This window comes from Sus scrofa, chromosome 1 (genome assembly GCF_054392235.1).
Source record: "Sus scrofa isolate SSC_HxYL_T2T_F1_AM1 chromosome 1, Sscrofa_HxYL_maternal_Yorkshire_Landrace_v2.0, whole genome shotgun sequence".
NCBI classification, from domain to species: domain Eukaryota; kingdom Metazoa; phylum Chordata; class Mammalia; order Artiodactyla; family Suidae; genus Sus; species Sus scrofa.
Genome location: NC_139383.1, coordinates 61,248,923 through 61,274,214, shown reverse-complemented (window position 1 = coordinate 61,274,214; position 25,292 = coordinate 61,248,923). Strand labels below are relative to the sequence as shown.

At 34.7% G+C, this 25,292-nt stretch overlaps 1 long non-coding RNA gene and 1 pseudogene across 1 annotated transcript in view; one reads left to right on the top strand and one right to left on the bottom strand.

The window, feature by feature from the left end:
* Positions 1–19,786, top strand: part of LOC146406119 (uncharacterized) — a 221,689-nt gene extending 201,903 nt beyond the window's left edge. Inside the window, exons 3-5 of the long non-coding RNA XR_014840125.1 lie at positions 11,796–12,316; positions 15,793–15,893; positions 18,515–19,786. This is a non-coding gene — a long non-coding RNA (uncharacterized LOC146406119). The remainder of the gene's footprint in view (positions 1–11,795; positions 12,317–15,792; positions 15,894–18,514) is intronic.
* Positions 19,787–21,413: 1,627 nt separating this feature from the next.
* Positions 21,414–24,298, bottom strand: LOC100621012 (activator of 90 kDa heat shock protein ATPase homolog 2 pseudogene; annotated as a pseudogene).
* Between the last annotated feature and the right edge of the window lie 994 nt (positions 24,299–25,292).

The window sequence follows — 25,292 nt, the reverse complement described above, 5'->3', positions numbered from 1 at the left end:
CTCACAACTCAGCTCACATTAGCAAACCAGCTAGCAAACTCTGCTTCCATCCAGTAAGACAGTTGCCCTCAGCTTAAGCTCTATTTTCCAAACACAGCTTAGAAAATGATTTCTGAGAGAAAGTCAAGGTAAATGTGTGGCTTACTTCATGGTTGTTATTTTCTCAAGAGTTGTAACTCTGTTGTTTATGGATATCTGAAAATGTTGCTTTATATCTATTTTACCAGTATTTGCAGTTCTTTATGATAGGAAAATGAGGCTCCTATATAAAAATAGTACCAGCTACTTCATCATTACCAGAACCAGAAGTCCCAAATACATGTTTAAAATGAGTATAACATAGCTTTCTTTAACGTTTAATAGTTTAGTCAATTTCTATTTTTAAATATATATATTAATGGAAAGTTTTGAGTTAAAGTATTTTGTTTTCTTGAGTTATTGGAAAATATAGAAAAGAGCAAAGCCTCACAAGTCAACTGGAACTTCCACACACAGCTAAGACTCAGAGTGTAACTTATTTTTTGAACCATTTAACTGTAGACCCAGCTGAGACTATCAGCCAGAGATGGTTTTAGTTTGAAGTAATGAAAACAGCATGTTCACAAGAAATTAAATTGAGGCAACTAAATGTTTTGTAGCAGTTCTAGAATGGTCATAAGATGCAATAATACTTGGTTACTGACAATGTACACTGGATTTAAATGTAAAACTTAGAGATGAAAGGCTGTATATCCCATCATGTGTTCCTTTGGCCACAAAATTGAAACTTTCTAGGATTTGAAATATAGAGATTTCAAGCTTATTTAAAAAAGGCAAAAGTGTAACAGTCCAATGAAATTGACCAATTTGGAGGGAAAAGTCACCCTCTACAAGTAGTGAAGGATTTAAACACTTCCTTAAAATTTACTAATATGGGAAATACTGGTGAAGACCCTATAGTACATACTCAGTAGGTTAAACTACTGCTTACACTTGAATGCTTATAAAAGATTATTTTGGATGTGCCATAAGTTGTTGTTGTAAACTATGTGCTGGATGAAGAAGAGGTCACAAAAGTATGATTATTTTTCCAGCTCAAGAAGCCATAGGTTTTTCTTGCTTGCATGAGCAATTCAGGGATTCCATAATTTTGCTGTGGTGTGTTCTTCATTTCTTGACAACCTTTATGTTGTTCAGAAAAGGTAAAAATACATATATTTCGACTGTAATTATGTCAAGCATTTTTAACAGCCTATACATGAAACATAAAGAAAAAGTGAAAGGGAGATGCTTACTTAATTCAGTTGAAGACTTAATTAGGAGCTCAATTCTATCAGACATCTAATATTGCATTTTGTTCCCATTTACTCTTTTTTCTAAGAGAAAATAATGATATGCCAATTGTATATGATTATAGATAGCTATTTATGGAACTGGGTCTTGCCTCTCCATTTAATTACATTTTGTTTGGAGGTTAATATTATATTACAACTGTAGCTTTTATTTGAATCCATTCTTACAGTTTTCCTCTCTCATTAGGACTTCGATTGCTAGTTCATAGATTCTCTTGTTTGTGATTTTCTCTATTTCGTTTTTTCTATTTCTAGGCCTATTCTCTAGTACTGCATTATTCTTTTTAATGACTTTAAAGGCATTTAGGGATAGAAGAAAAGAAATAATTCATTTTGCCATATATGGAAGGATTTGATAAACAATACATTTACAAGCTAAATAAAAACATGCCATATATTTCATGATTCCTAATGAATACATTTGATATGTATTTAGTTTGTATCTCTGTCCTTTATATGCTACCCTGCTACCAGATCGCTATGATTCATCTCAAATCATGAAATAAGCATTGAAACTAATCATGGCTAGCCACTAAATGCATTGTTCAGTATGTTTCGTCAGTCCGTATTTCTTCCTATTCTGCAAGAGAATTTAGAATCATTCATTTATTACAAATACTATAAAACTAATTCATTTTATGTAACCAGCAATAAGGCTCAAGATAAGGGTGACTAGACTCATGTTTCCATCAACACTGTTACTTGATGGCAATATGATTTTTTTAAAGTCTATCCCTATCCTGGCCCAGTTGTTTTCATTATTTAGTAATCACTTACTGAGTATTTTACTTTAAATTCTATTGGGTAAGTGTATTTAAATTAATAAATTACATAGCTCTATTTTTATTATTATCCTTATTATCTAGGAATAAAGTCAATATGATACTTCATAAATTGAAACCATGCCTTTCTAACATGTTCTGATATGCCAACCAACAAATAGATTCTTATTTTTATTCATGGGATTCTGTGACCAATGACTGGCTGGTAAAAAATGTGTTGAAATCAATCAGGTTGTAGATGTATGTTCAATAGATGGATAGGGAGAATCACTAGGTCTGCTCATAAAACTGCACTTTCCATATAAAAACAGAAGCTATTTTTTCATTAGAGTTCCAAATATCTCGGTGTTCGGTGAAGTCTCCAGGTAATGTATGCAGTGAAGAACATTACTAGGCACTGGGAAACAATAGGCTTCTATCAATCAACAGATATTTGAATATGAACAGCTCTAGGAGAAGCTTGGGGTATTTTTTTTCTTTCACTGACATTGATGTTAATTAAGTATCATAATTTAATGAACCCAAAAAAGACTGACATTTGTACAATTAATCTTCACATGGCACGCAAATCGGATCCTCTAAATCTGAATTTCAGACAACTGGTACTGCCATTGTGCACATAGAACTTTGACACTGGCTTCCAAGTCTCCCATTATATTCCTAAGCATAGCAGCATAAAATAAATGAAATGAGACAAGGCTTCAGCCACAATTTTGCTTTAGTTGTTGAGAGGAATATAATGAATAGGGGCACCATCAACCTCGACATGGCTTGCTAAAAATCCAGAGGAGCCATAGTAGGGTAACAAAATATTAATTTGTAATGTGTCTTCCATTATATTTGCAAATATTTTTACATGCATTCTCATGTATTCCAGATTCTGAATAATTTCTTTGCTTTTATATGCTCTAGTTTCCTTACTAATTATTCCAGTGGCAGATGCATTCCCTTTGAATTTTTTAGTCTGCTTTTGTTTTAAGGGGTTAAATGCTTAGCTATTTTACAACAGTCAATGGCAAGGGAATAGAACACAATGATCGGCTTAATCCCATGGTTTTCCACATTCTACGGTAGCATTAATGGGTTTGTGATATTAATTTGTTGAGTTGCAACCAGCATTTAATTGTGCAACAGAAAAGACTAGATTAGACAAGAATTCAACAGACTAGAATAGAACAGAGTGAATTACATATAGTAACCCTGGATGTTTTCATTCATATATGTGCATGTGTGTGCCTGAATTATATTATAATTTAACATGTTTATGCATTTATCTTTGCAGTTGAAATGAAAAATTCTTAAAAGCCACTTGCTTATTCTAATTAAGACTCACTCCAGGATATAGCGTATTTTTCCAAAGCCATATGACTTCTATATAAAACAAAGAAATAAAATAATTAATGAAAAGATAACCACAGTATCAACTATGATGAAACTCTGACATGACCCCATTCTATAATTCCTCCCCTTAAGTCATGGTTGAGACCTATAAATATGAGATCACTCCTGTGATTAGGTTACTGTATATCGGAAAAGATAAATGTAATTTGCAGATATAATTAAGGTTTGTATTAAATTGAGTTTGTGTTAATCAAAAAGTTTATCTTAGATGGGTCTGACCTAGTCAGGTGAGGCATTTAAAAGAGGATCTGAAAGTAAAAGATAAGAAAAGGCAGTAGCTGTTCTTATTTTGGCCTTGAAGCAATCAAATTGCCATCTTTGGAGAAGGTTATGTGGCAGAGGCCAGTAGATGACCTCTAAAAGCCAAACATCTTTATCCTACATCTATAAGGAAATGAATTGTGCCAATAGCCAGAGAGCTAGAAGGAGGACTTGCTTCAGATGAGATTAGAGCCCCAGCTGACATCTTGATTTCATCCTTGTAAGACCTGAGTCAGGGGATCCAGCTAAGACATGACCTAAAGAAACTATGAGGTAATAAATAAGTGTTGTTTTATGTCACTAAATACGTGAAAATGTGTTACACAGCAGTAGAAAACAAATAGTTGTCTATCTCGATTCCAATGCATAAAACCCTTTTCTTTGTTATGGAGCTCTCATTGATCACTATTGGCTTTCTACTATCCAGCTGAGTTTTTGCAGCAAAAACCCATCATTAATATAGTTCTCTTTCACACCTACACAGCATGCCAAATGAGGGTCTTTCCCCTTTTGGCTTGTCACTATATGCTCCAATCTTTTTTTCTTTTAAAGCTTTGAGGAGAATACGCCTGGATAAGAAAGGACTTTTTGAATACAATCCTCACACATTTATCAAGTAGATAATATTAACCTCCTTTACATAAGAGAAAGCTAGAAGATAGAGAGGTTAAAGGTCTGGTTTTTTAAGAAACACCTAGCTTCTATAGCCAAGTCTTTGACCTCAGAGTGCAGAAGTCTCTCTCTAATTGTTATTTTCTTACTAAATGTCTTAAAGCAAGAAGAAATCCCATCTGTTTACCATAAAGCAGATTTTGAAGTGAAATTAGTTGTGTGGGCTTCAAAGTTAAATTATTTGAGCATCCATCTCCACATTTCTTCACTTGTGTGTATGTGTGTTTTGTGAGAGAAAGTCCAAAATTGTGGAACTTATGACATGACTACTGAATACATATTTATTTTAGAATTACCTAATCACTGTCTTAATTCTGTTGTTTCTTTATCATGTAACAGAAGTTTGTAATTTAATTTCAAAATTAAAATGGATCAATACCCCAGAAATTCAGTAAAACCTTTGCAATATAATTTCTTACTAATAGAGAATTTATGATGATTTAAATAGAATTTAGACTTGAAATTAAATGAAGGAAAAATGAATGAAATATGAATACTAATAAAGCAAAGGATATATCTGGATGAAATTTGATATGTTTTAAAATATGTTTTGTTATAACAATGTATTATTTACCATAAATTAATCTTATATAGATTAAAAGATCTCTACCTAGCAACTTTTCATTGAGTATTGTCATGGATATTTGTTTACCTATCCTGAGTTAAGAATAACTTTTTATAAATCTAATTTAAATTTCCTTCCTATAATTCATTTGCCACACTAATGGGTTTTTTAATCCAAAGTTAGAGTAAATCAAAAGTATTTTAACATATTAAAACATAAAATCGTCTAAGAAACTTGTAAAAATAAAATTTATCTCTTATCTCTGAATATTTTTTGTCAAATTAAAAAATACAAAAAAGTGGAACTCACAGAAACAGGGAGTATATTGGTGATTTTGAGAGGTTGGGGATGGGGAGATGGTTTTTTCATTGAAGTATAGTTGATTCACAATGTTGTTTTCATTTCTGCTGTACAACAAATGTATTCATTTACATACATATGCATTTTTAAAATATTCTTTTCATTATAGTTTATCATATGACATTGAATATAGTTCTCTGTGCTGTACAGTAGGACCTTGTTGTTTACCCCATCCATGTGTAATAGCTTACGTCTGCTAACCCCAACCTCCAACTCCATCCCTCCCCCAAACCCCTACCCACTGGCAACTACAATTCTATTCTCTTTATCCATGAGTCTGTCTCTGTTTTGTAGATAGATTCATTTGTGCCATATTTTAGATTCCACATACAAGTGATATCATATGGTATTTATCTTTCTCTTTTTTGACTTCTTCACTTAGTATGTTAATCTGTAGTTGTATCCATGTTGCCATGAATGGTATTATTTCATTCTTTTTACAGTTGAGTAGTATTCCATTGTATTATATACCACATCTTCTTTATCCATTCTGCTGTCGCTGGGTATTTAGGTTGTTTGCATGTCTTATCTATTGTGAATAGTGCTGCTATGAACATAGGGGTACATTTATCATTTCAAATTATAGTTTTGTCTGGATATATGCCCAGGAGTGAGATGTTGATAAAAGGGTACAAAGAGTAAGTTCCAAGAGTCTACTGATAGAGCATGGTGACTCCAATTAATACTGTATTATAGAATTGAAAGTTGCTAGGAAAATAAAACTTTAATGTTTTCACATAGGCACAAGAAAGATATTTCAATGAGGTCATGGATGTGTTAACTAACCTTTATTGTGGTAATCATTTCACAATATTTATATGTATCAAATCATCAATTGCCTATCTTAAACTCGAGTGTTTTGTCAATTATATCTCAATAAAGCTGGAAAAAAAACCTGTTTTCGTGGCTTAAATGGTATGCAAAAAGCAGCTTCTGATAAACAGTCTGAATTTAAAACTAGAAACAATCCCTGATTATGTGTCTCAGTAGAAGTTAATTCTGTACTTCCAGCACACATCTGCACTAGATTAAAAAGTAACACATTAGTACAATAGAACAGGAAGCTGCCTGCTTTTGCAAATCAGAATCAGTGACACATTTTTTTCCCTCTGTGTGTGTATTTTCATGCTTTATATATTGTGTTTTTACTTTTCAGAGTCATCATTATAATGAACATTTGACTAATATTCCCTAACACATCTATGAGAGTATTTCCTTGCCAAAATTTGTCACAGAACCTATTATACTACAAAATATCTTTCTTCATAGAACCTGCTTCTACGCAGTAAATGACAGGATTTTTTTCAATACATTTTCCTTGACTTACATGGAGTCATGTATCAATAAACCCATCATAAGTTGAAAATATCCTTAAGTTGAAAATGCATTTAATGCACTTAACCTACCTAACCTACCTTAAATGTGCTCAGAACACTTATATTAGCCTATACTTGGATGAAATAATCCACCACAAAACCTATTTTATAACAAAGTATTGAATGTCTTATGTAATTTATCAAATAATGTACTCAGAATGGTTGTATAGGTACAGGATGGTTTTGAGTATATAGGTTGTGTATTCTAATGATCACGTGGTTGACTGGGGAGCTGCATCTTGCTGCTTCTGCCTGTCATTACGAGAGTATGTAATTGCATAGTTCTAGCCCTGGAAAAGATCAAAATTCAAGATTCCAAGTGCAATTTCTACTGAATGCTATCATTTTTGCACCTTAGTATAGTTGATAAAGCTTAAGTTAAACCGTTGAAAATAGGAACAGTCTGTAAGTTGTTAATCTACAGTTGATATCTGTATTACATTATGACAACATCCATAGCCATGTGGTTTTTTTCCAGATTTTTCTGCTTCTTTTGAAACAATTTCCTATCTTTTGATTAATTCTGCAAAAATTTTCCTTTGAAAGAATGAATAAAGTATATTTTTAACCAAAGAAAAGAATAGTTTTTAGATATTTAAGAGTAGACCTGGAGGGAAATACTTGGATTTCTCCACATCTAATTTTAGGCCAACCTATGGAAATTCGCATTAAAACATTAAATGGAAAATAAATTGACCTGAATACAAGGACTATATTACAAATGAATTCCAACCAAGATAATTCACAACTTCATATTTTTTCATAATTTCTTTTCAGAAATAAGTGTATTTTTGAAAAGTCATTTCAAAATAAATAAATGTAAATAAATCTATTTTATAGTATTTTCTATCGCCTCTGCTGCCATCTCAGTACAGACTAGAGATGGACTTTGAGGGGCAGCTGAAGATGGGTTGAGGGTGAGCGCAGTGCTGCCTATAGCCCCAATGGAGGCTCTGATGATTGCAACAAATGGCTAAGTACAGAATTGGACCTGCTGGTCACTTATGATGGAGCACGATAATGTGCAAAAATAAAATGTGTACATGTATGTGTAACTGGGGCACCATAATGTACAGTAGAAAAGAAATTGTATTGGGGAAATAACTATTTAAAAAAAAAAAAAAGATTTGGACCTGGAAAATACAAGGGATATTGTCATGTCATGAGAAGAGGAGAAATAAGAGAAACATAGGGGCTTTAAGTCAAGACAATAAGGCTAAGTGTTAAGTTATTGTTCAGCTGGCTCTGTAGAATACCCTCTGCCCATAATGGTGTTATAGCTCTATTTTTTGACCTTACATGTCATTATGTTGAAATTTCTTCCTGTTAAGATGTCTTAAATGAATTTCATATGTCACCAAAAGTATTGTTTCAGAGAATTCCTTGGCTTACAAATGAATCTTGGATGCCTCTATCCTTACACTATAAAATACATGCCATTTTCAACTATTCAACATTGAAAAAAAAAAAGATAAAAGTAGAATGTTTTGTTGCATTGGGTCCATTTCTACATTGACTTGACTCCATTCAGTAAGTGCTTTTTGAGTTGACATAACTGTGGGCAAATTGCTGACAGAGTATCTTTGTAGCAATTTTGGCTTTTTTTTTTTCAGAATGATAACCAGATGATAACACATTTTTCCCAAATGAACAGGCCTTTGGTAATAGAGTGTATTAATTACCATTTACCACACACTCTAAATCTCTAGAGCAGTGATTCTCAAATTTTTTGGTCACAAAACCATTTTTTTCCTCTTAAAAACTGGTAAAAATGAAAAAAAAATGTTTGTTTCTGTGGGTTATATTTATTGATACTTTTTATTAGAAAACGTAACGGATAAAATTTTAAAATACTCTTTAAAAATAAGGATGTGGCATTTCAAAATTATGAGGGACATTGTTTTGCATTTTTTGCAAATCTGTCCAATGCCTGGCTGACAGAAAATCACTGTCAGAAAACCTGCTTCTGCAGTCTGGCTCTTGCAATATGTTGTTTGGTTGAAGTATGTGAAGAAAAGTCTGACCCTAGACAGATATTGAATGGGAGGAAGGGGGAGCCTTGCAGACCCCTGAAAAGGTCTCAGGGTCCTCCATTTGTCTAGAATTCCCTTCCCTGGATTTTTGTAGACTCATGTTCAGGTTTCAGAGGTAACATTACCTTCTGCTGGAGGACTTCCTGACCACTCTATCTAAATTTGCTCCACACTTTCCTTCCTCAGTCTTTCTGTTAAAATATATTGATATTTTATACTTTCAGAGAATTCATTATTAATAGAAATTATTTTATTTACTTATTTATTTTTAATTATCTCTTTGCTCATTAGAATGTAAGGAATAGGTTTTATCTTTGTTGATCATTGCTGCATCCCCAAATGTAGAACTATGTCACATTGTAGATGCTCAATAAATATTTGTTACATGGAATTAATACTATAATATCTATAACATTTGTAAGTATAATGCTTATACTTATTAATATTTATACAATTAATCTTGAAGTAATATTTAATTCTGTGATTCTATGATCTATGATTTACTCATTTAATCATTTAACAAATACTTTAGAGACATTTTCCTGGATGTTAAATGTTATAAAAATTAGAAACCTGTGGTAGACACTACTAGTTTTGTTCACTGTCTGGTTCTCTTCCTCCTGGGAATACGAGAAAATTTACTCTTGACTTGGTAGGTCGTGTGAAAAATCCCCTAACAGTAGTAAAAGAAGAGAACTCTGAGAGTTCATAAATATGTGAGAACAGGTGATAAGTAAGTTTCAAGGAAAATGTGGTATTGGATGCTTTTTAATAAATGAATATTGGAGTAAATAGCTTTAGTCAGAAGAACCAGGATGAAAGATAGAAGAAAATACAAAATCCAATCAAAGAATGGAAAATAGTTCAGCCAGAGGAGGAGTATTTGGATTAGTGACCTGGTGTTGCAGGCAAAAAGCCACCAATTCCTGTTCTTCCATGATTTACAGATGGCCAGAACATTAAAAAAGAAGAAGAAAAAAAAAAAAAACTCTTCAAATACTCATGGCTTAATCAGCATAGTTCTGCTCTTAGAGAAAGTGAAGCAGCAGCTGTGTGAGATGTGATTCAGGATTTCATCCAGCTGCCTGCTTCTCAGCATCCTTACAACATGGCTAGGGCTAGATGTAGCTGCATCTTTCTCACCAGCAGAAAAAGAGCACTACTCTCCCTCTGGAGCTTGTATCCCATCTAAGACTGCACTCAGTTACATTTCAATGAATAATGATTTTATTGACTAATACGTATCAAAAATATGATAAATACTTTTATGGTACCTTCTGTTGAAGAAGTACTTTATCAAAGTGCAAATATATTTGGATAAACTTCTTCATCTGAGACTATACTAAATACATAAAACCAGGCTAATGGGTTACTCAGACAAACAGCTCAATCAGGGGCAGAGCTTGAGAAAGGGGGATGGAAGCAAAGTAATTAATTGACAGTTTTCAAGCTGATCAATCAATGAAGTCAAAAGCTTAAACAATTTATCCACTAGATTGATGTTTTGTTTAAACGTCATTAATTTCAAACTTGGAGAAGGAAAGATGACTGACTTCCAAAGCTTGGAATTTTCAGAGTGAATTTAAATTATCCCTTTTATCTTGAAGGGGAAAAGAAAGATATGACTTTCACCAAAGTTTGTACAATGTGTAATCCTAATGGTGACTTTAAGCTCCTGAGACCTTTTATGGAATGTAAATCTCTAGTATTCTGAATGCTGTCGCAATAGATGCCTCTCCATAGGCAAATATGTTGTAAAAAGCAATTGATTCACTTTCCAAACAGAAGCCAGAGAACCACAAAGGTTTGTAATGGCTAAAGAGGGAAAATTTAGGTCACCATATTGAATTGCTTACCTGTCTATGTTATACAAGCTCAGGAAATATGTTCTGACAGTTTCAAAAACAATGTAATTATTTTTGAAAATTGAGGATGGCATAACTGTTTTATGATTCTATAAATATAATAAAATACAAACTCCATGTAGAGGGAGATTCCACCTTGATTTTAAATTAGCTTAACAAAACAGAATAAACACAATTAGCCCCCATAATTTTTGCAGCCTCAGTCATTACCTTTCTGCTTGGGGAACCGTTTCTGCTTCCATCATTGGGATTAATAAACATGGCATAAAACACAGCAGGTCTTTTTGCCCATGTGCTAGCTAAACTTACATGTCTTCTTGCACAGTTTATTATTTTTAACCTGTAAAGGCTTTTGTGTCATTTGCATAATTTGTAAAGATCAGTGACAAATGTTTAACAATAAAAGAAGGTGCAAGAGGGAGAGTTGAAAATTATATGCTTATATTTAATAAAAATTTAGCAGATTGTTCACTTGGAACATATCTTCTTTGTAATGCTAATCAAGGTGTTATAGTACACTCAATGTCTAAAACTGACTGGACATAGTCCTTAAAGGTTACCTATTAATCCATAATAGTAAAAAGTCACATTCTAGGGAGCTGGTATTGTCTCACATTTGTAAAACAAATTGCTATTAATATTAATCCAATATTCTAATACCATCAGAAGGGTCTCAATATGCCATGTCTCTCTTTCCAGTCTCACACTGAAAGTGTGTGTGTTTGTGTTTCCTTGTTTGGTTTTGTTTCTTTAACAAATTACCCATCAGTTTTGACAACACTGCTTGTGAAACCAGGCAATTCAGTTTAAGTGGTTAGAAAATTGTATGCAAAAAATACAGTTTAAAATCTCATAGACTCCACTTTAAAGAGAGGAAAGATAACACTTGAGGAAGAACAACATCCAACAAGGAATGTAAGACAGTAAATTGGAGAAAGCTTCAAATACAGTTCTCTGAAAATTCTTTCTGCATGCTAACTTTTCTTTTCTCCAAGGTGCTTTTTTTCTCTAGACAGTTTGTCATTCTCATAATCACTTTAAAAACTTAGTTCATATATCAATCTCTAAAATGAAGAAGTCATTTTAATGATATCTTACCTTTAATGTTCCATTATTGTTTTGACACAACATATTCTTTATCTCATTTAGGAATATACAACAACCCTTCAAAAAGAATTCTGCATAGCCCCATTGTACTCCTGAGGAAGATCACAGTGGTAGACATTGCCTAACTCATGCCGAGTCATGTGATTGGAACTCAACCCCAGGTCTCTCTACTCTCAATTTAGCATTCCTAAGACAGAACCCTCTGAAATCTAAGTGTTTTCTCCACAACCTGGGAAGTAATATTTCTGCACATCTCATAATGTTTCTGTGTGAAAAGTGCTATGGATTGAATTGTGTCCCTTCAAATGCATGTGTTGGAGCCCTCACCTTCACTGTAGTAATATTTGGAGATTAGAACTTTGGGGAAAAAAATTCGTGTTAAATGAGCTCATGGAGGTGCCCCCCGCCCAAAGGAAATTAGTAGATTTATAAGAAGAGGAAGAGAGGACACAAATGGCATATGAGGACACAGAGACAAGGTCTTCTACAAGTCAAGAATGGAACCCTCACCAGGAATTAAATCAGCTGCCACTTTGATCTTGAACATCTTAACCTCCAGAATGGTAAAAACTTAATGTCTGTCCCTTAAGCCACACAATGGTATTTTTTTATAGCAACTGAAGCTGACTGTAGTTGTACAGTTCAGTCTGTGTTTATTGTATTCACAAATTCACATAATCAGAAGTGTATTCATTTAGAAATATGTTCCCTTTTGACACAAATTGTCCTAACATTTGAATTTTTAAATAACTTTATCAGATTAATTCATACTGATTTTATTAATCTGTCTCTCCTTTTGTTTGAGTCCTTCTTGTTGATGGAATACTCACTTTTTCTTGTCATTCTAGTGGTTTCTCAGGAGGGCTTCAATATAAGTGATTTGATTATTATAATTTCGGTAGAAGTAAGTAAATAACATTGAATTTGGGATTCAGATTGAGATGCAGACCTGACAAAGTCTGGAACCATCTTGTCCATCAGAATTGACCTGCCCTGGGCCAAAATGGCCCAGCCTTTTTGTACTCACCTCACTCAGCCAGTGGATGAGGGCTCTGTGAGAATCCACAGGGGCTCACTGGAGTTGAGACACATCCTGAGAGTGCTGACTGCTGGAAATATTTGCTGACTGCCTTCCCTGCAGCCAAGTGGGATCAGGTTGGAACATCTCAGTTTTCACTTCAACACCTAGATATTAAGGATTACCTGCTACCAGTACAGTGTGAATAAAGGCAAATTATGACCATCCTAAATGATGCCCTGTGTCATAATATACTGAAAAAATACAATATACTAATCCAGTTGCGATCATTGGGATAACGACATGACTATTATCTGCCATGTCTACAGCCAATCACTTGCCTACTATGGTCACCACCTGGCTATTTTTGAAGATACTAATTCACTGTGGAAGACCACACAGGCCATCTGCTCATCCTCTGGTCACAACTCTTGTTCCATTAGACCCACAATATAGATAATTACACTTTACCTGGGTAAATAGAAAAAAGAGGGAATCTTAATACCCAAATGTTAAATCCCCTTTCAGTAGCCATGTCATGGATCGATGAATCACCTCTACACATACAAGAGGAAGTGTTAAGAATATTTTAATCCTGGAATTCCCATTGTTGCTCAGTGGTTAACAAATCCAACTAGGAACCATGAGGTTGTGGGTTTGATCCCTGGCCTTGCTCAGTGGGTTAAGAACATGACTAGTCTCAATGAAGATGCATATTTGATACCCAGCCTCACTCAGTGGGTTAAATATCTGACGTTCTGCAAGCTGCAGCATACACTGCAGATGTGATCAGGTCCAGCCTTGCTGTAGCTGTGGCATATGCCAGCAGCTGCAGTTCTAATTTGACCTCTAGCCTGGGAATGTCCATATGCGGCTGTAAAAAAAGGAAAAACAAGAATATTTTAATCCTAAAATACTCAAAATCTCATTTAATCTAAAAAAGTTGAAGAAATACAAAATACAGTTTATCTTTTTTTTTAATAGACCCAAAATTTTTATTCCCATCTCTTCTTTAAAATGAGATCAAGGAGTTCCCGACGTGGCTCAGCAGAAACGAATCCAACTAGGAACCATGAGATTGCGGGTTCAATCCCTGGCCTCGCTCAGTGGGTTAAGGATCTGGCATTGTCTTGAGCTGTGGTGTAGATCTCAGACGCGGTTCAGATCCTGCATTGCTGTGGCTGTGGTGTAGGGTGGCAGCTACAGCTCTGATTAGACTCCTAGCCTGGGACCTCCATATGCCATGGGTGCGGCCCTAAAAAGACAAAAAAAAAGAAAAAAAGAAAAAAAGAAAAAGATGAAAGGAGATCAATTAATGTAATTCTGATTTCTCTCTAACTCTTTGTTCATTCAGTCCTTGGGAGGTGAAGTGGTGTAAGGAATTTGAGAATTTGGCAGAGAATAGCTTTGTGTATGTGGCTCCACTCTGCCTTCTTCCTCCTCTGGCGAAGCTGCTGAAAGAGAGCATGAGTTCTATCCTGTTCTCCCTCTTCCAGACAGGGCTGCTTATGAATGGAAGGTATGGACCAGTCTAATTCTGCAACTATAATCTACGTCCTAAAGCTGAGTTTTTTTGGGGGGAGGGGCCTCACCTGCAGCATATACAAGGGGTCAAATCAGAACTACAGCTGCTGGCCTACACCATAACCACAGCAATGGCAGATCTGAGCCATATCTGACCTTCACCACAGCTCAAGGCAATTCTAGATCCTTTAACCCACTGAGCGAGGCTGGGGATCGAACCTGGGTCCTCATGGATACTAGTTGAGTTTGTTACCGCTGAGCCATTACAGAGAGCCATAACGGAAACTCCCGACTTGACTTTTATTCATGACAAAAGAGACACTTGATATCCTTTATCCTTTTGTATAATTTCTTCATATTTCTGTATCTAAACATGAAAGAAGGTACCTCTGAGGGTCTTCCTCAGAAACTCCTAATAATTAGAACAAAAGAGACAAAACAAATATAATCCTAATTGGTCTTTTAATAATGTGTTTGAATTATTTTTCATAAAAGTAAAAGAGAAAGGAAAATTAACAAGTAAATATGAAGGGGAAAATATATATTTTTATCTTACAGTGAGTGATAAGCTCCTTTAAAAGTCTGCTTTGACTTCATGATAATCAGAATTCTTATAAATAGCTGCAAGTTTTCATATTCTATACCAAATATATTCCTTAGTTTCTTTTTGTTCATTGGTTCATTCAAGAAAATCTTTTTAAAACCTGGATAGAGCAAATGTGCTACCTGTTCTGGCATTGTGCAAGTAAATGCTGAATAAATAAATCAGTATGATAGAGCTGTATATTAGAAACAACAAGCAGGGTTTGTCCTAAATATTTGCCCCATAGCCAGGTTTACTTTGAGCCAGCATATGAAAGATTTTGTGATTAGGCCCCAAAGCACAAAAATACCAATTAATTATGATGATTAGATATGTCTTCATTAGTAGTCTATAAATAAATCATGCTCAGCATTATGCAGTCAGCTATCCTGGAAAATACTCTTAGAGGGCTGTGAAAACAGCTTAATCAATTATAAATGCTCTGCAACTTACCACACATTACATTTTGAAATGTTAAACATACATATACACACATGTTATATATGTGTAGAGGTATTTGTCAAACTGTTTCAGTGTTTCTTTATGCTGCTTAGCACTGAAATGCTTTCCAGAATCAAGATGGAAGTTTGTTAAAAATCTGTATTTATTTTTAAAAATAAAAATGTTAGTTAGAATGCTTATATTTCCAATTCCTTTCATGTTTTCAGATGATAGTGTTTCTCTTTGATATTTAACTTCTGTGCTTCCAGAAATGTTTTGTGAATGTGTTTATCTCTTCTCACCCCACCCCTTCCCTATCCTCAGTGTAATTTCTTCATTTATTCAAAAGAATTTCTTCCTGAACATGTCGCTATTATTAAAAAACTTAATTATATTTGCGGTTAACCAATTTGTGCAAGATATCCCTCATCCACTTGTCCAGACTCCCTTTTCCCTTTTCTCCACTCTGCTAGACCCCCAGGAGACTGACCTCTATGAACTGCATCAAGCAATTCCTTGCCCTCCAGTTTCCAGTTGATTTCTGCTAACTTGGCTCCCTGGCAGGAGATCAGAGGTGGGTAGAGAGTTTATTCCCTGGCTGCTTCTCTGCAGGTTGACTGCGTACCTCAGCCAAAGGTCACAGCTCCTGACATGTGATTCTTACCAACAAATCTCTCTATGGGTTTTTGTCCTTTTAGATCTAAGAGTGGTAACAGATCTCTCCATGTAACTTGCCCTGGGGGACTGCATTATCTCTCTTGGGTTCACTATACTCTAGGCTAGCCTTTGTAAATAGTCCTTTAATTAAATTTATCTCAAATTACCCAATTTGAATAAGTAGTCTGTTTTTATAGGACTTTGATTGATACATGATTCTTCTTGCAGATTATTCAAAGAATACAAAAATAGTAAAATATAAACATCCTCGTTATATTTTTGGTTGTGAATATTGCAAATATAATCCAGATTGGCTTAAGCGCCTGGATTTTTCTAGTTTTCTGAGTCAACATATCACATACAGAAACGCATGCAGAAGAATGCACTTTTCAGAGATACTTGGGGTTTAAATAAGCCACAATGGAAGATCAGGGATTTGCAGAGAAAAATATATATACATTGGAGCCAATGGCCATTAATTTTATGGTGTAGATGTTCTAGAGTTCTTTAGCCAGTAGAGTAGTCAACCATTTATTCCTAGTGATTCTAAGTTCTTGCTGGTCCTATCTAAATAGTCTCAGTCTTCTCAAGTAGATAGAGCTGTATGAAAATTTTCAGGGAGAACATTTGGGAACCCATCATCCTTGATACATCATTATCCTCTTTTCTTTTGATTTCCAGAAATCCAATAGGGTAACTTTTTTTTTTTTTTCCTGTTGACTCAATGTCATGAGACTCTGAATTGTTGTTATTTCCATGTGACCATTGCTGAGTCCCCTGTTAGTACATTTTTCCCATGGTTATTACTAATGTCTAAACCATATTAGGGGAACTATGTGGTTCCCATAATGTCAGGGATGGGGATTTTTTTTTTAATGTGAATGATTGGTTACATTTCATTTGAGAGGTGCTAATTACAATTTTATTCCTTAGCTTAGGAACCCATATGTAAGTTTTATGAAGGAAATTGCACCATATGTTGGTCAATGTTTGATATAATTGGTAGCCATCCTATGATCTAGTGCGATAACTGATTCCTCAATACGGTATATGATAAGACTAAAGTAATCTAAGGACACTAACCCATTGTCTTGCTTCTTTTATAGAAAGTTGACTTCCTTGTTTAGAAAAAATTATAAGAGATATCATCATGTTTAACAACCTATTTGGTTGGTTAAAATATTCATGACAGTGCTGACTTAAAGGCTGATAGATGGAGAAATCAAATCTAAATCCAAATCCAGAATAAATAACTAATCTACATCACAGGATCTCTCCACAACAAAAGCAGTAAAAAAATAATAATAATAATCAGCTGATGCCCAAATGTAGTATAGTACAATATTATAGGTTCAGAATTACTAATTTTGGGAAAATATCTTCATACACTGGTAAAGGGAATTCTATGTTGTTGCACTTGTAAATAGCATCCATCTTGTTCAGCATAGCAGCCTAGTTCATTAGGTAAGTTCTGAAAATATTATGAAAGGGAGATGACTGACATTGAAAAATCATGTTCTCTTGTCTACCTAATTATTATTAGTGGGATGCCCTTTGAGGATGTAGCATGGATATTCTTTATGTTCCTTTCAAAAAGTTTATCCCTCCTTCTCCTTCCTCTCTAAAATCCTCATCATTAATCCTCTAGTTCAGTTCCTTTGAGCTTCCTTATTATCTGAGAAAATAAGCAGCCATTTCTCATACATTCTGATAGATCTTTATTTAAAGCAACGTGAAACAATTGCCAAGGTCTACATGATATACTACCACCAGAGAAAACTGGATTTCCTGTGGCATTATTTTATACCATGAGTTTCACAAGTGCCCTGTAGGTCCTAAAGAAACAATGTCCTCCAGTAGGTACAACAGGTTAATATAAGCCTAAAGCCCATGTAAGCATTTACCAAAGATATGTGCATTTCCCTTTCACCTGGGAACCTTTACTCTGGTAAGTGGCTACAGGTGTCTTTAGAGAGTGTCATGAGGGTGTTTCTTAGCATCTTCAGTGTCAATGGACCATCAGCGGGAATTAGTGTTTAGAGTACCAACCTACTCTTTCTACCAATTCTTTAATTTTCACCTGAAAGAGAAAGAAAAGCTATGAATCCAACTAAGAAGTCCAATTTTACTATCTCTAAGACCACATTTTGTTTTTTACCCAGTTCAGTCCCTGCGGCAACAAAAGATAGATTCTTTTATCTTGATCCTAGAAACTCCCTGGATTTCAGTCAGTGCTGTAAACCTAGAATTCAAGGATTTTAACTTGTCATTCTCTTTCATTGATGTTTGAAGCAGCTGCCCCCTTTCTAAGTCCATAAATTCCTCGTGTACATTCTACTGTTCTATGGAAGGAGAAACTCTGTTCCCAGAAGTCATGCCTGCACTGTGCACTTGATGCCAGGTGACCATAGGCAATAATTTGATTAGCTTTTTCACTGCTGAAAAATTCCCCCATCTTGGCATGTAAGCAAGATTTTGACTTGTTTCTGACCTAGCTATGATGGATAAACAATTGATAGTTCCCATTTTCCCTTGCAGGTATCTATCAACGCACCCCACTCCCTGGTAACAATTTCTCAGTTAGGGATCTTGGTTGTGAGTAGCAAAAACAGCTCTAGCTAATAAAAGGAGAAAATTTATTTGTTGAAAGAATGTAAAACAGCTCACAGGATAAGCTAACAGGATGGAAGACCTGCAAGGGAATGGGCAGAAAACAACAGAAGCTTTGTAGGAGGAATGACAGCCAAGATGAAATACACTTGTTTGGATGCCCATTACGTACCACTGGTGCCACAGTACAGATCTACCACTGGATAGCACCACACACAAGAAAATGATAGATGGTAAGTCCAAAGGACATACATTTAAGTATAGATCATTGGTAAGCATGAAAAAGAATGCAAAGCAAACAGAATAGAAACAGTTCATCTCTGTTGCTGATACACAGGAATGTAATAGACGAATTCATTATTTGAGATTAAGGGGGAAGGGATATTAAGAGACATTTGATTAATATGCCATCTTCATTTAATATCTTCCATTATGCTCAATTATCAGTTGTATGACCTTGAGAAAGTCACTTATCCTTCCTGTAACTGGTTCATTATCTCTAAAATGAAGATAATAGTATCTATCTCAAGAGGATATCATGAGAAAAAAAGTGAATAATACGCACAAAGCAGGTACAGTGGTACAGGATTATAGTATGTACTTTTAGGTGTTAGTTAACTAGTAGTAATAGTAAAGAGGTAAGCACTACTTTAGATTTGAAGAAAACAAACACCAATATATAAATACAAAGAGAATAGGTCTTTTAGGCACTTGCTACCCTAATTAATTTAAAAGCTGACATTGGAACAAATTGATCAATTAGATGTCTTCCACTTTTCATCTTATGTTAAACAATTAAGTCATAATAATTGAATGAGTATTTTTCTCAGAACTGATATGCTTGTCTTCAGATTGAAATTTCTTTGTATGTATAGTTAATATATTGGGAATAGAAAGAAATTCTGGTTAAATATATCTAGTAGAAACAGTGTCAACAATATGCTTGATAATAAAATATTAGTGACACTTCTATTAGAGAAGCAAAAGGCCTCCACTATTATCACTTCTTGAGTTCCTAGTTATTGTAACTATACAAAGTAATACATATATGCAATATTACAATTGCATGAAAAAATTACTCTTGCAAAAATATGATTGTCTGTCTCAAAAACACAAGAGAATTAATAGAACAAACAAATTTTGAAATTTAGGCCTAATAAAATAGTTCTAAAACATAATTGAGAACATCAATAAAGAAAATTGATGGCTTTCCTATTCATGTACACAGTTTATAACTCTAGAAAAAACAGTGAAAATATATAATAGAAAAGATCATGTTAAAAAAAAAAAGACAAATTCCATTCACAGTGGTAGCAAAACCTGTAATATTCCAAAGGATTAATCTGACAAGGATGTATTAAACCTAATTGGAAGGAGAAAAAAAAAGCTTTCCTAGACATGAAATATGTGAAGATATTTTTTTCCTGAATGAGGAGTTTCAATCCTAAATCTTATTTTTTCTTAATTGCTATCTCCTCCAAATCAGTTATTATGTTTAAAACAACTCTAAGTCAAATTCATTTTTAATTTCATACTTGTCCAATTGATTTTACACTATTTTTAATTTGATATTTGTTTGTTTGCTGCTTTATTTTTTTTCCTAAAAAATTTTTCTCAAATGGAGATATTGCTTACAATTTGGTTAAATAATTCTTTGTTGAGTGGGCCTCCTTCACTTATTGCAGTATGTTAACATTTCTGGCCTTCACTTAGCAAATGCTAGTGGCACACCATCAGTCATTGTAACACCATAAAATACCCCCACATATTCCCAGTATTCCCTATGATATGGAACAGCTTAATATTGAGAATTAGTGGTCTGGAAAATATCATATATACTGTAAAGCCGAACAAGCAAAACATTGCAGTGTATACACAGAAATAGACAAACAGTTCAGTAAAACAGACTAGGAAGCATGAGATAGATTTATGTACAGGAACAAATTTTGCTTATCATTAACTTGATCTTTAAAATCATTGCGAAAAAGATAGACTATATATTGATTAGTATCAAAACCAAAATCAGGTTAGAGATCTAACATGTACATGTGTGCACCCACACACTATCTTAGGGATAGTAAAATGCATTATACACCATTTTTAGAGGATGGAAGCAGGGGGAATTCAATCTATCTCATTCTATAAGGCCAGAATTACCTTATTATCAAAGCCAGATAAAGACATCACAAGAAAAGAAAACTTAAGACCATCATCTCTTAAGAGCATTGATGTAAAAACCCTCAACAAAATATTAGCAATGTGAACCCAACAACGTATAAAATGTATTATACACCATGACCAAATGAGATTTATGGCAGGTGTGCAAGGTTAGTTCAAGATTCAATTAATATAATCAATAGAATCAATACACTAAAAAATAAAAATCATATGATTATGTCATTAGAGGGATAAAGGCATTTGGCAAAATCTGAAACCCATTCATGATAAAAAAAAAAAACCTCTCAGCAGATTAGGAACAGAGGATAATTGCTTTAACTGAATAAAGACTCTCAAAAAACAACAACAACAACAACAACAAAACACCCTATAACTACATTGTAGCTTTCCCACAGATACAAAGCAAGGATATCCCACCTCACCAACTCTTTTTTCACTCATACCGGAAGTGCTAGATAATGCAATAAGAAAAGAAAAGATATACAGCTTTGGTAGGAAGAAATAAAATTGCCTTTGTTCACTGAAGGCAGAATTGTTTAGAAAATCCAAATGAATGGGCAAAAAGTGATGGAATTAATAAGTAATTATAACAAGCTTGCAAGATTCAAGGCCACATATGAACCTCTTTCACTTGAGGTCTAGGTTCTTCTCAATTGGCTACTTCTGCACAGGCCCCTGAGTGATTGCACTTCTTATGCTGAGACAAGATCTCTGTTCTCTGAAATTTAGAGGCAGTGGATCATATTTAATGTCTTGGATTGTGTGGGTTGCCTGTATCTCAGGGAGAGAGTCAACAGCACTTCCGCAACCATGAAATTTTGCAGAGATATAAAATTGGAGATTGAAAGAAATTCTGGAAGAAATATTTCCATTAAGGGACAAAGCAAGTTTATAGTAGAGTCACGGATGAACAACACCTAGTCCAAGAACTTTCGTTGAGACTTTGTAAGTGTACTGCAGAGACCATCTGGTTCTGTTCACAAATCTTATGAGCATTCTAAACTTATTTGCTCATTCAAGGAAACCCTTTTTCCATTTCTTACAGAGCCTTCTGACTGAGCTGGGTCCAAATCTGGGCCCTTCTATGATTATTTTCAACCTTCTAGTGAGCACCAGACCTGTCTCTGCACAGACTGAGATTCCATGGCTATAATGGAAGAACAGCCAAGGGTTTTATCTTATAGTTATTTGTGTGATTTCCTCATAGTGCATGAAGGTGAGAATGAGGTTTGTTAGAGATTGCTATGACCTTACAAATAAGGCTCAGACAAGTACTAGCAGTAAATCTGGGAACACAATGTGGTCTTTTCTCTCCCAGCTCAGTCCATTATGTAGTTTTTGAACCCTTTCCGTTTTGAAGTTAATATATTATTGATATCCACCCAGTATCCACAGAAGAGGGAGAACAAAGGAGTTATTAAAAACATGTAGTTTGAACTTTGAAAGATTTCAGCCTATAATGAATGCAATACTTCCATTATGAGTTTAATTTCAAAATGTAAATGAAAATGACTACTACCTTTACAAAATGTAAAAAAAAAATGACTAATACATTTACAAAAATTACTACATAATAATTTTAAAGTATTAATAGTTCAGTAAACACTTATTTTATTTTATTTTATTTTACTATTTTTGGCTGCCCCCTGGCATATGGAGTTCCTGGGCCAAGGATCAGATCCAAGCAGAAGTTTCCGCCTAAACTGCAGGGGCAGCAATACCAGATCCTTAACCCACTCTACTGGGCCAGGGATCAAACCTGTGTCCCAGTGCTCCCAAGATGCTGCTGATCTCATTTCACCACAGTGGGAACCCCATACCATGCTTAATTTTTTTTCCTGACTTTTCAGCAGAACAATTTGAACAGATAGTAAAGTTGTTGCCCTTTTCAAGTAGATTTAATGAGCAGAGAAAAAGATAAATATGTTTTAGAGGGAAAAAAAGACCAGGATTTGTTTTGTTTTGTTTTAAGGAATGATATCAACATGCCATTTATTTTTTATCTTTCTGAACTAAAACTACAGCTGAAAGTATTCTAGGATAAGCTTTAGCTTAACATCAACTAGCTGTATTCAGCGATTCAGTCTATTCCCAGAGGAGCTTCTATGGGAGGTAAGGTTAATACCTAATTTTACATTACTTGCTGCTTTTAACTCAATGTAGAGTCTAGTCAAAGTAAAGATTCAAACAATACTTTAAATTCTGTATAAGTTCATAGATTCATCCAATATGAATTGAGTTTTTATCTCATTTTGTAAAAGTAATAATAAGGAAGGTCTTAATTAGATACTTTGTAATTACAAACAGTGATATAAAAATCTTCTAATTCAATCATTTAGGGTGGTCTGATTCAGTAAACATTTTCATTTCTTGAAAATTCCGCTTCTATCAACAAAGTCCCACATTTTTTTTTCTTTACAGACAGTAAGCTTTTTACATTACAATTATAACCCCATTTTCCCTGAAGGGGGACACAAAATTCAGTTCAACTTCTGGCCAGTTCTTATGTTTCCATTGCATGATGATCTTCTTATATGTTAGCAATTCTATATATTTACTTATGATTTTCTCTTTAAACCTTTGTGATTGCCTTCCTCTTGCAGCTTCTAATACAGCAGGAAATTTTTTAAATGTGTGCACCAAACCTTTCACAGTAAAGAGACTATACAGATGCTCTATGAATGTGTCAAATAGTTCCATCATGTTCAGTGCCACAGTGGGAATCTATATGCCCAGTGCCATGGGAAGTGGGACCTGCAAGTTATATTCATTCAGTCTTCTTTTAATAAGTGGAAAGCCCTGGCTTTTTTGGTAAAATCACTCCCATCTTAAATTCCTTCTTTTTTTTTTTTTCTTTTTTTTTGGGCTTTTTAGGGGTCTAATCAGAACTGTAGCTGCCAGCCTAAGCCACAGCCACAGCAACGGGGGATCCAAGCTGTGTCTGCAACCTATCCCACAGCAATGCTGGATCCTTAACCCACTGAGCAAGGCCAAGGATCAAACCCACGTCCTCATGGATACTAGTCAGGTTCTTTAACCGCTGAACCATGACAGGAACTCCTTTAAATTTCTTCTTGAGTACCTTCAGGTAATCTCTAAGAGCCTCCCTGACCTTGGCAGTATGTGCAGTTTCCATAAGATCCTTCAGTGTATACCCATCTCCTTTATTTTTATTCATGTTTGACTTAATGTCTACTCAGTTTTTTGGAAGGATTGAGTATTTCAATCAATCATTTGTGCTTTGCAGTCGATTCTTTAATTAAACCTTTCCAGCCCAGTTTGATGTTCCACTTATAGAGTAAAATCTGCTTTCCTTTGCAGCTGCTGCAGAAAGCCTCACTATTAACCTGCTTCAGCAGGCAGATCTTGCAGCAGCCAGCCTCATTCTCCATAATAGTGCTCACCAGTAGTTTGTGGAACTTCCCCTTAGACCAGCTGGTAGCATCTGCTCTGTCCAGTGTCAGTTCTTCATGGTTATCTGTCCTCCCCACTCCTCCATGATCCAGAATAAGTTCCCCAGCCCCACTTGGCCATGTCTGCACAGGTGCTACAGCTTCCTCCATATTTGACATATGATATATCCTCCCTGAAGAATGTTCCATATGCCCCTTCTATTGCTTTTGGATGGAATGTTTTGTATATGTCTGTTATGTTCATCTGGTTTAATGTGTAGTTTAAGGCCAGTGTTTCCTTATTGACTTTTTTTTTGTCTGTATAATCTATTAATTTTTCAAAATAGGGTATCAAAATCCTCTGTTATTGCACTGCTGACTGTTTCTTCAGGTCTGTTAATATTTGCTTTGTATGTTTAGAAGATCTAAGTTGGGTTCATAAGTATTTACAAATGTTATATCCTTTTGTTGGATTGACCTATTTATTATTATATAATGCCATCCTTTGTCCCTTGTTGCAGTCTTTGCCTTAAACTCTATTGTATCTAAGTATAGCTACCACTGCCCTCTTTTTGGGTTCCATTTGCATGGAATATCTTTTTCCATTCCTTCACTTTCAGTCTGTGTGTGTCCTTAAAGCTGAGCTCTCTTGTAGTAGTTGGCATACAGTTGAATGTTGAAACTTTTTTAATCTATTCATCCACTGTATGCCTTTTTTTTTTTTTTTTTTGAGTGCTGCACACATGGCATATGGAAGTTCCCAGGTTAGGGTCTAATCAGAGCTGCACTGCCAGCCTTCACAACAGCCAGAGAAATGCCAGATCCTTAACCCACTTAGCAGGGGCCAGGGATTGAACCCATGTACTGATGGATGCTAGTCAGGTTCGTTACCACTGAGCCACAATGGGAACTCTCACTTTATGCCTTTTTATTGGAGAATTTAGTCCATTTACATTTAAAGTAATTATTGATAGGTATGGACTTACTATTACCATTTTATGTGTTGTTTGTGACTGTTCTGTAATTCCTTTGTCTCTTTCTTCCTCTATTGTTCTTCTTTTATGATATGATGACTTTCTTCAGTGATATGCTTGAATTCCCTTCTATCTTTTGTGTATTTATTTAAGTTTTTGCTT